This window comes from Capsicum annuum, chromosome 1, assembly GCF_002878395.1.
Source record: "Capsicum annuum cultivar UCD-10X-F1 chromosome 1, UCD10Xv1.1, whole genome shotgun sequence".
In the NCBI taxonomy this organism is placed as follows: Eukaryota; Viridiplantae; Streptophyta; class Magnoliopsida; order Solanales; family Solanaceae; genus Capsicum; species Capsicum annuum.
Window position 1 is genome coordinate 134,034,709 of NC_061111.1, and position 12,252 is coordinate 134,046,960.

The following is a 12,252-nucleotide window of genomic DNA, read 5'->3' on the forward strand; positions in this document are numbered from 1 at the left end:
GCTACGATGATAGGGAACGTTGTGGGGAACCATCGCATATCATTCAGTGACGAAGAGTTGCTGTTTGAAGGAGCATGCACAACAAAGCCATGCATGTCACCGTCATTTATCGAGATTATGCAATTAATCATCGGCTACAACTGGAGAGGTTATCATGCCACATACAACAAGTGATATAGGTAACCAAAAGGGCCACCCCACTTTGAGAACATATTCGCTCGACAGATGAGCTAATTATACAACAACTAAGGAGGTTGTTGTGTCTATTATTGTGAGTTATTTACCATCAAACAGGTACAATAAAGGATGACTTTGCTTTTCAGGCCACAACTCATGTGGAGATATGGTAAAAGATTACTTACCTCTTTCGTGAATTATGTTTAACACTAACACTTTTTGCCTGAAGCATTGTCAAGAGCATCTGAGAGGATAAAAATCTCAAATCAAAACCACTGGTGCGAATGACTCCAAAAAGGACGCAGCACGATGTGGAACTCTTTCTCAGCAGCAAAATAGGACATAGTCTGGAGAAGGATGTCAAACTCTCTAGACGCGAGCTAAATGATGATCACCACCACCATTTAACCACGCCTCTATTAGAAGGCATGTGGGTATTTTTCGGATATTCTGGTCTCACCTTTACCTCTGGGATGTTTGTTAACTCATACTGAGAGGAACTTTCTTTTTCTTTCAAATTCGGGTGGCAACACACTTAGAGTTTTGGAAATTATGCTTACGTAAGTTCTTACCTATGGATGTGAAGAGCTCCACGTTCATGGTTAAGAGGTTAGAAGCCTCTTTTCCGACACTCGATTAACTTGTCACTCATCCCAAGTTAAAGATCGTCTAAAATAAGAGACTATCTTTTCTATCGATTGAGTCGAACTATAAGCAGTCTGATTTCCTGAGTCTCGGGGATATGTAGGCTGGGCTCTATGTAGAAACTCGACTGTATTCCAATTTTCCCCTTAATCCCTGTATTCCCTAGCTTCTCGGTTTAACCAAAACACTCTAAAATCGTGATGGTTGGTGAATTTTCTTGAAGATCGTGCTCAAAATAAAATTTTATGAACTACAAGTGGCCTGAATTCCCATGAAGCCTGAGATATGTAGGAAACCTGATACCAAGGTTTGGCCATAATTCCTGAAACTCGTGTGGAAAACCAACCTCTTTTACAAATGAATTTGTGCTCGGACAAAAATTAGGAACGTCAACCTCCCTTTACCCAGGGTTACTTACATCCACCCTACCCAAAGGGAGGGCGCAGTTGTTGACACCTAATTTTTGCCCTCCAAAACTACGTTTAATCTCAAGTTTCTTCGATTTTCAAATAAAACTACAACAATTATTTTTTCCAAATAAATGCATTTTAAAATAGGTAGTTGGGCTAATTTTGTCATTTAGGTGGTAATTATTTATTTTCGTATTTGCATTGTATAAATGATGTCATTTAAATGAACATTTTCATCAAAATTGGATTTTTAAATTTAGGATTATTTGAAAAATAATTTTAAATAATTAAATATTGATTTAAATATAATTTATTCTCACAAGTAATTTATTTGGAGAAATACTTGTTTGGTTTTATTAAATCAAGAAACTCGGGATTAAAAGAAGAATTAATTCGTATTTAATTTCAATTCAATTTAATCAATCTATTAAATTTGATCATAAACTGAAATTAAATTGGCCACAATCGCAATATATTTGGCCAATTAGCCTTTAATTTGATCAAATTTTAATTAGAATGGGTTAAATGTTAATTGAAACTATTTTTCTAAACTATGTATCCCAATTTTAAACGCAATTTCGCTAAACACCAGCCCAACAACAAAGCAATTTTAGCCCCCTTCCCATTGGGCCAATAACTGACCCATTTATTCCCATCAACATCAATCCAACAATTCAAGACCCAACCCGGTTCGGACAACATCCACAAACCCTTTTTATCTCTTCTTCTTCACAAAGACCTGAGGAGAGAATAGACAACAACCCTCAACCGTTCAGCTACCCAAATTCGATAACCCCCAATAAAAAATCCGGTGAACCCAGCCTCTTGACACTGACCCTACCATAACCCATTGTCAACAACCTCAATAGTGCATACGAACAATACCCGACCCGACCTCAGTCAAAATCGACCAAGAAAACTCGAACCAGCTGGTTCTCATCCAAACGCCTCCCTCTTCACTCAAATTTGTATATCCTCACGTGTTTAGCACGATATTTAGCACAAAATTAGTTTCGAATCATGTAGGAAAAATCCAGATGTCTCCCCCTTAACGGCTAGCTCCGCGAATCTCAAGTACCATGTACGAATTCGTACGTTGGTGGGAATTTCCCATCGGTTTAGGGTGATAATTTGTTTTGCCCTATTTTCAATTGGTCCATCTGTTTTTGTCATCTCTGGGGGAGAATCCTTATCCTCATTTGGGGTCCTAGAAAACCCTAGTGGTTCTCTATAAAAGAGAGTAGGCAGAAGTTTCAAAAAAGGGGTTTTTGTTTTTTTTTTCTTTTGATTTTTTTCCTTTTTCTTCTATTTTCATCTCTCGACTCTAAGGTTCTAAGAGGGAGGAAAGAAATTTTGAGTTCAGGGCTTAAGTTTCTTTTAGGTTCTTATTTCCTTTCCGAAGGTAGAAATTCTGAGGAAAAAGAATTTTTTGTCAATACTTTAGGTGGATTTTCCTTTCCTTTTCTCACTGCTTTAGGGAGGAAAGGAGTAAGGCAAAAGAAGTCCTTTTTGAGCAATCACTTCCTTAATTAGAAATTTTCTTTTCTTCTCTCTTTTTGAAAGCTGGTTGATTAGCCAGAAGCTCTCCGGCTGGTAACACTGATTCTTGACGATTTTACTGATAGCATCGTTGTCCCGTTTGCTGCTCCAAAAAAGGTACAATCCATTTCGTTTATCTTTAAAATATTTTTGCTTCATCTCAAACTTCCGTAGAGAGAATATTAATGATGTTGTGTGCTGGTTTGGTTTTTGTAGAGGCTTGCAAAGCCATAGGCTTCTTCTAGTTAAGAAGGATGTTTACTTTCGTTAACATAGGGTTGTTTCTTATTATAATATGTCCATATGTTGTTTCAGTTTTCACTATTTGGATTTTGTAGTTGGTATCAAGTAATTTCCAATTTAGGATCTCATCTTGGGCACTAGTGGAAGTTTGGATCATCGTCTCATGGCTGCTGTTAGTATTGAGTCTTTGTTTTTTTTATGATTAAGGTCTATGTTTTATTTTCTGTTTAATGATTACTAGTCCGACGGGGTCTTAATCGTAGTAGTACTTTGATGTTAAGTTGCTCGACGTCGTCGCTAGACAATGTCGTAATAGCCTGTTAGGATTATCTCTCGAGGGTCATTTGGGGTAAGGATTTTGGAAAGAGGACGGAAATAAGACCAATACCCCTGCCCTCTTTTTCTTTAACTGGACAGTTGCGCCTATTTTAGGTACCAATGTTTGAAATTTATTTTTCGTTCCTCCTTTGGATTTCTATCCAGTTTGGTTTTTCTTCTGTTAAAAAATGGTTTCGATGTGGTTCATGATGAATTGAAGGAGGTCTGAATATTCCTATTTGGAAAATCCCGTAATTTTATTTTATTGTCACTATGACATGCGTATAACTCGTTTGAATTAAGGTTTCCCGAAAACTTTGGTTTTTTTTCCTTCAAGTGTGTTACTGATAACCTGACTTTGCTAAGAAATGCCTTTAAAAAGATCATTGTCGAGAACCCAAGATCGATGTATTGTTTCTTGTATCATCCACGTTTAGCTTCTCATTTTTCTGTTTGAACCCATCCCTTGTTAGATGCCTTTCGGTTGAAATCTGGGATAGCCAGCCTTTCACGGGTTAGGAGTGTTAAAATTTGGTTCAATGCAGTAAGAATCATCGATACTAGAAACTGTATATTTGAACCATGGTATCAACCCTCCCTTAAAAAAATTTTACAGGGAGCTTTTTTCTTTTGTATCTTTCTGTGACCTTTTTGTTTGTGTTATTCACTGTTTGTTATGTCTAAAAATGTACCTTTACCTCTGAATAGAACATTTGGGTATGCCCAAGCCATGCTCAATATGTTTTATTAAATTATACGTCAATTTTGGAGAGGATATCCTCATTCCGATTGTCTTATTTTGTTCGAATTTCTATATGTGTTCGTCAATGCTTTTCATTGTATCAATTGATTCTCCTTATTATGAGAACAAATGTGGGCATCATTATTTTAATTCATTTGTCCTTGACGTTCTTTTTTTTTTAATTTTGAAGTATGTTATGTCTTTAAAGGGCATTAATTCATTCATTTTTTTTGGCATGAACTCTTTCCGGAGTCCCATTGGGCTTTTTTCCCTTGCATTACGCAATGGGCCATTGAGGCCCTCCATTTAGAAGACTTTGGACGTCAACCTTATTTATACGGATACGACGAGTCGAGCGGATAAAAATGGGTTGAGGCCCCACATATGAAGCGGCTGGAAGACTTAGATGTCTCATTCTTTTACTTATTTAGCCATTTATCATCATCTCATGTATTCATTTATTTTTCGTCTTGTTTCTTCACTTTATTCATTTGGGCCTCGAAGTCAAAGTTGTACTTAATACAGGTGAAGCGAGTCTCGAGCCAAAGGCTCGTGAATATAGAATTAGGATAGGTGAAAGATGGGATGAAAGCCCAATATCTAGATTAGGACAGGGTTGTCAATTTGGGCCTAATGGCTCAAGTCCTTTTACTTCTACCCTTTCCCTTTTACTTTTGCTAATTCGTTGTAGGTGTTTTCTCGCGAACCTAGTTAAAATCCCTAACTAAGTTGCTACAAGACTGATTTTGCAAAAAACTTTTCCCTAACCGATCACTTATCAACAAATAAATCTTTTACAAGTTAATCAAAAGACGATTTTCAAACAGTCCGGATAACCGTAAGTTAGGGGATGTTTTAGGTGCCTAACACCTTCCTAAAACGTTAATAGGAACCGCTTATATAGAATCTCTAACTTAAAATGATTTTCCTATTTTGAATCGTTTTAAGTAACTCTACAAAGGTTTCTTAATTCCTTTTCAAAATTAAGTGGCGACTCCTCTTTCAAAAGTTAAAATTTCTCCGCAAAACAGTTCCCTAAAGGGAAACGTATTTGATTGGTATATATATCTTGATCCTAACTCCATCGATAGTTAGGAGAAATTGGAGCATGAGTTCCTAAATTGCTTTTATAGCGTAAGGCGTACGGTGAGCATGGTAGAGCCCATGAATACTCGACAAAGAAAAGGATGAGTCAGTCATTGACTTCATCAATCGATGGAGAAATACGAGCCTAATCTGCAAATACAGGCTCAGACAAACTTCTGCAATAGAGATATGTATCCAAGGAATGCACTGGGAACTTTTCTATATTTTGCAAGGCCTTAAAACTAAATCCTTTGAAGAGTTAGCTACTCGTGCTCACGACATGGAATTAATCATAACTGCAAGAGGAAGTCAACGAATGTCTATCTGTGAGTTGTACGAAGTTGAAGATATAAAAGACTCTCATAGTAGGGGAAATTTTACACCCAAAAATGAATTCAAAGAGACTATTTATGTCTCAGCGCTCCTTAACGCATGAGCTTAAACTATAAATTATAAAACTCCTCAACACACGAGTCTAAACTGCAAGTTATAACGCTTTTCAATGCATGAACTTAAATTGCAAGTTATAAAACTCCTCAACGCATGAGTCTAAACTGCAAGTTATAGCACTCCTCAACGCATGAGCTTAAAATGCAAGTTACAAAACTCCTCAACACTCGAGTCTAAACTACAAGTTAAATCGATCCTCAATGCATGATGTTAAACTGCAAGTTATAAAACTCCTAAAAAAATGAGTCAAAACCGCAAGTTAAATTATTTCGGGAAGCACGAGCTTAAACTACATGTCACAAAGATCTACAAATTTGAGTTAAATATGCAAGTTGTAAAGCTCTTTATTTTAGCTAAAACTTCAAATCACTATTCAAATTCAAGTTAAATCTTGAAATCACAGAGCTCTTCAAATTTGATCGAAGTTTTTATGCCACAAAGCTTATCAAATTACGAGCTAAATTTCAAATTGTGAAGCTCTTTAAATTTGGTCAAAATCTTTAAGTTGAAATGCTCCTCGAAACACGAGCCTAAACTGTATATCACTTAGTTCTTCAAATTTGGGTTAAATGTTACAAAGCTCATCAAATTGTGAGCTAAATTTTCAAATCACAAAGCTCTTCAAATTTGAGCAAAATCTCTAAGTTAGCATGCTCCTCGAAACACGAGCCTAAACCGTATATTACCAAGCTCTTCAAATTTGAGCTAAGTGTTACAAAACTCATCAAATTATGAGCTAAACTTTCAAATCAAAAAGTTCTTCAAATTTGAGCTAAGTATTCAAGTTAAAATGCTTCTCGAAACATAAGAATAAACTGTATATCACCAAGCTCGTCAAATTTGAGCTAACTGTTACAAATCTTACCAAATAGCGAGCTAAATTTTTAAATCACAAAGCTCTTCAAATTTGGGCTAGGTATTTAAGTCAAAATGCTTCTCGAAACACGAGCCTAAACTGTATATCACTAGCTCTTAAAATTTGAGCTAAGTATTCAAGTTAAAATGCTCCTCGAAATACGAACCTAAACTATAGATCACCAAGATCTTCAAAGTTGACCTAAATGTTACAAAGCTCACCAAATAGCGAGCTAAATTTTCAAATCACAAAGCTCTTCAAATTTGAGATAAGTATTCAAGTCAAAATGCTCTTTGAAACACGAACCTAAACAGTATGTCACTAAGCTCTTTAAATTTGAGCTAACTCTTTAAGTCTAAACACTCCTTAAGGTACAAGTATAAAATGCATGTACACTCCTTAAGGCATGAGTATAAACTGCATATCCACTCCTGGCCCACAAAGGTATAAACGCTAGGTTAAAAACCTCGAAAGAGGCAGCCTAGGAAAAAGTTAGGACACACACAAAAAAAACACTCACCCAGCACTACGTTGTGACTTGATCCTCTTCACTGAGGTACGTAGGCGTTTGAAATCTCATTCTGAGTTCAGTTGCATAAATGTCAAAAAAAATTATGTTTCTGCAGTATCCACCATATGGATACCAAGTATGAAAATATTCTAATTAAATCTTGGACTCACTCCAAGTATTGGTGGCTTAATGGGGGCAAACTCCAATGAAATATGAGCTTCATTCACATAAGATGAAGTCTCCGAACTCCCCAAATTTGGAAGTTGAACCGCTCAAAACGCCAAATTTGGGAGTGAAAGTTGGCAAAATATCCAAGTCTTTAAATCAAGACCTCAAAATTTTCATGCCTTAAGGTGGACAAAATTTGTCCCTTTGCACCTTAAGCTGGCCCCTCACGAGTTTATCCTTAAAAGGATCTCAAAATTTTCATGCCTTAAGGTAGACAAAAATTTTCCTTTTGCACCTTAAGCTGGTCTCTCAGGGGTTTATCCTTAAATGAGCTCAAAAAAAATTTCATGCCTTAAGGTGGAGAAAATTTGTCCCTTTGCAGCTTAAGCTAACCTCTCAAGGGTTTATCCTTGAAAGGATCTCAAAATTTTCATGCCTTAAGGTGGACAAGATTTGTCCCTTTGCACCTTAAGCTTGCCTCTAACAAATTTATCCTTAAAAGAATATCGAAATTTCCATGCCTTAAGTTGACAAGATTTATCCCTTTACACCTTAACCTGGCCTCTTACGTGTTTATTCTTAAAAGTTTTCATACCTTAAGGTGGACAAGATTTGTCCCTTTGCACCTTAAGTTTGAATCTCATGGGTTTATCCTTAAAAGAATATCAAAATTTTCATGTCTTAAGGTGGAAAAAATTTGTCCCTTTGCACCTTAAGCTGACCATTAAACAAGGCTCATACTTAAAGAATACCATTGCATAAGTGCATCGGTGAAAGGGCCCATACTTAAAGAATACCCTTGCTTAAGTGCATCGGTGAAATGACCCATACTTAAAGAATACCATTGCATAAGTGCATCGGTGAAATGGCCCATACTTAAAGAGTACCATCGCATAAGTACATCGGTGAAAGGGCTCATACTTAAAGAAGACCTCGCATAAATGCATCGGTAAAAGGGCCCATACTTAGAGAAGACCATCACATAGATGCATCGGTAAAGGGCCCATACTTAGAGAAGACCATCTCATAAATGCATCATTGAAAGGACCCATACTTAAATAAAATCATTCCATCTTCAAGCAAAATCTTTTGGTCTTAAGGAGACGGAGACGAAGTTAAACTCTCGCACCTTATGCCGGTGTCCACCGTCTTCAAGAAAAGTCTTTCGGTCTTAAAGTAACGGAGGTGAAGTTAAACTCTCACATCTTAAGCCGGTGTCCACCGTCTTCAAGCAAAATCTTTTGATCTTACGGTAACGGATGCGAAGTTAAAACTCTCGCACCGTAAACCGGTGTCCACCATCTTCAAGCAAAATCTTTTAGTCTTAAGGTGATGGAGGCGAAGTTAAACTCTCGCACCTTAAGCTGGTGTACACCGTTTTCAAGCAAAGTCTTTCCGTCTTAAGGTGACGGAGACGAAGTTAAACTCTCGCACCTTAAGCTGGCCAATTGCTGCATGTTGCTATCTGTTTCAATTCTCCAAATACAAAAAAACAGGGAAACAAGAAATAAAGTAAAAACACAAATACAAAGGATGTTACCTATCAGAGCGTTACGATCTTGAAAGTTGTATATGACCAACTTGGATTTAGACAAGATGCCTTGATGAGGATGAAACCCTCAAAATATGGTTTGCAACAATCAGAATACCCTTTGATAGTGACGTTTCTTCATCAAGATATAAATTATTTAGTGAGGCAACGCAAATCTGAAGTTTTCTGCCGAACATAATTTAGGATCAACTTCAAAAAAATTTCTAGAACAACTTTAAATATAATAAATTCCAAATCTCGTATATGCTATGTATGAATGTTTCTGGCATCTATAAAATCAAGAGGAAAATGATTTCGATACTCTCACATTGAAATATAAATTTTTTGGTGTAATCGCGTAAATTTGAAATTGTTGATGCATCAAAACTCAATGTTGAATTTGGGATAACACCTGAAAAGATCTTGATTATATTAAATTATGAATTTTGGATATGTTATAGATCTTTGTGTCTAGTTCACAGGAGTCAAGCGAATTGTGATTTCATCCTTCCTACTTCAAGAGATGAAAGTTTTAGTAAAAGCGCGCAGATCTGAAATTTTCTGAAATATCAAATGATTTATGGTTTTGATATTTTTACAATGAGATATGAATTTTCTATCAAGAACATGATGTGCTAAAAAAAGTGACGAAAATAAGAGAAAAGTCGGAGGTAAAGAAATTAACTTAATATTGTTGATGACTTGAAAACACCAAAATTGATATTTAAAAAAGTGAGGAAACTACCTCCTTTTATAGAGTTGTAGGATGGTTGTTCCCTTCTCCAATATAAATTCAGATTGGAATAGCTTCCATATCCAAATTCAAATTGGAGATCATTTTCTTCTCCCATACAATTTCAAATTGGAGGTTGTTTTCTTCTCCCATATAAATTCAAATTGGAGGCTATTTCCTTCTCCCATACAAATTCAAATTGGAGGATGATTTTCTTCTCTCATACAAATTCAAATTAGAGGTTATTTCCTTCTCCAATTTAAGTTCAAATCAAAAGAATTTTATATCTGGTTAATTAAGGCGGTAAAAAAGTCTTTCAAAATCTATTTGAAATCGGATATCATGCCTCACCAATAAGTCTTAAGTGTAGAGATTCGTGGAAAAAAAAGAGTTTTGAAAGGCAATATTAATATGGTTCGGCTTTAAATTTTTGAATGAGGTATTCATATGTATGAAAATCGTTGAAGCACGAAGAAAACATGTTTAAATAATTATACTTAAAAGACTAGTCTCCAAAATATTAAATGTCTTGACAAGTCTTGAAGTAGGGGGCATTTGTGGGCGATGCAATTTTATTAAATTTAAATTCGTACAAAATTTGAATTATATTAAATTCAAAATATATTAGTCCCAAATAAATATGATGGATTAATAGAATTGGATTGATTATTTAAGTCCAAACATATATGGGTTTAATCAAAATCTAACTTTTATTGGGCTACCCCATTGATTTGGGCTACAAATGATGAACCCACTTTATTAAGCCCAAGATATTATCATATTCTAGAGGTCCAAAGAAATTTCACGTATCAAATAATGTGGCATGCCAAGTGAAGGGAAGGATCCAATAGGACCATGCCACATAGAAAAATGATACAACAGGCCCAATGAAATCAAAGCCCATAAAAGGTATCATGTCACTCAAATCTGAATGGTCAAAGAAAATCCATTTTCATCATGACTCTTTCCTTTCCACAACTATAAATAGGGGTCTCATAATTCAGAAAAGGACCCCCAGAACTCTAACAAGAAGCAAGAGAAAGCTCGTGGATCAAACTCCGCAATTTCTCTACAAAGCTCAAGCATTCAAATCAAGTTCATCAATATTCAAGATCAAGACTGCAATATTCAAGAACAAGCTCAAAATTCGTTGAATTCAAGCACAAGTCAAGATCAAGTTCCTTAAATCAAAAATCGAGTTCAAATTCAAGATCAAGCTTTAAGTCTTTGAATATATATTTGAAAAGGCGAATCAGAGGATTCGTAGAGATTGTAACACTCACATTGAAATCAATAAATTGATTGTTGCAATATATTTTCTTGTCTCGATTATTATTTATTTTTCAACCTCGAAATTTTACTGTCTAACATTGCTCTTAAGGTGAGTTTATTTTTGGGAAAAGTCATCAAAATCATCCTAAACTATACTTGAAAAGTCGCTTACACACTCAAACGATTGTGACGGCCTATTACACACTTGTACTACATAAAAATGAATTTATTTCCACCTCAAAAGATGATGTAGCAAAAAATTAAAAAGAAAAAGGAGAAAAGCGCGTCTAGGAGTTACATTAAAAAAAATCACTTCTTCCTTGTGCATTCTCCATAGATAACATTTCCTACTTCTTTTTTCTTCTTTATGACGTTAATCTTATCTTCTCTAACTTTTTTCTTATCAAAACCACTTTATTTCTTTCACTAATCGACTTTCTATTTCATCATTCTCCGTCTCGAGCTTGAACGAAATTCGCAATACCGAAAAACTTGATGATTGATTGATAAAATTGACGGTGGTATGTCTTTTATTTTTTATAATTGACAATGAAGTTGTTGTCAATTTTGGTGATGAATGTTGGGTTACGTTTATGGGTGTGATTGTTTTCGATGGTGACAACGATAATGAATCTGGTGGTGAATGATTTAGCAAAGCAATTTGGGGTGAAAATAAAATTTTGTTACGATTATTATTGCAAATTTCAATATTGACAATGTATGGTGGTTTAATTTGGATAAACATTAAAGTCTATTGATGTGGTGTGATTTTGATGTGAATTCAATAACGGGTGTTGAATTTGTGCAGTGGTTCGTTGTAATTTTTGATGATGAAAATGATTGTGATATGATTTCGATGATGAGTTTGGTTATAGGTGTTGAATTTTGTGGTGGCCCTTTGAAATTTTTAGTGGTAACAATGGTGGTGACATGATTCCGACTTTAGTTATGGGAGTTAAATTTTGTGGTGGCTCTTTGAATGTTTAGTGATAACAACGGTGGTGATATGATTCCAACTTTTAAATTTTTATGGTAGCAGTGGTTTTGGGGTGATTCCAATGGTGAATTTGGTTGTTGGTGGTGATGAAATCTATGGTGATGATAATATGAGTTTGAAGACGATACAGCAATAATAGTGGTGGTTTAATGGTGGTTTTTGATGATGGATAGGGAAGAAGAAGCAATTAGGGTGACATGGACTTCTTTTTAAAATCTGATGTAAAAAAAGATGTGGCAGTGACATTGTGATGACATGGGCGTGAGTGTGTAACACCTTCCATCGTGTGACTGGTTCTATGTGCGTCAGGATGGAAATAAATTCACTTTTAAATAGTATAGGTGTGTATTAAGTCACTCTAATAGTTTAGGTGTGACTTCGACTTTTCGAGTATAATTTAGGGTGAAAACAATGACTTTTTCCTTTGTTTTTTAACCTTTGCTCTTAAAATGAATTGTTTTGATTTTTTGCCCTGCAACAATTAGACTCATCCCTACTGGAGCCAGTTCTTTAGAAAAGAAAGTCATGGAATATATATGTATATATATATATATATATATATATATATATATAT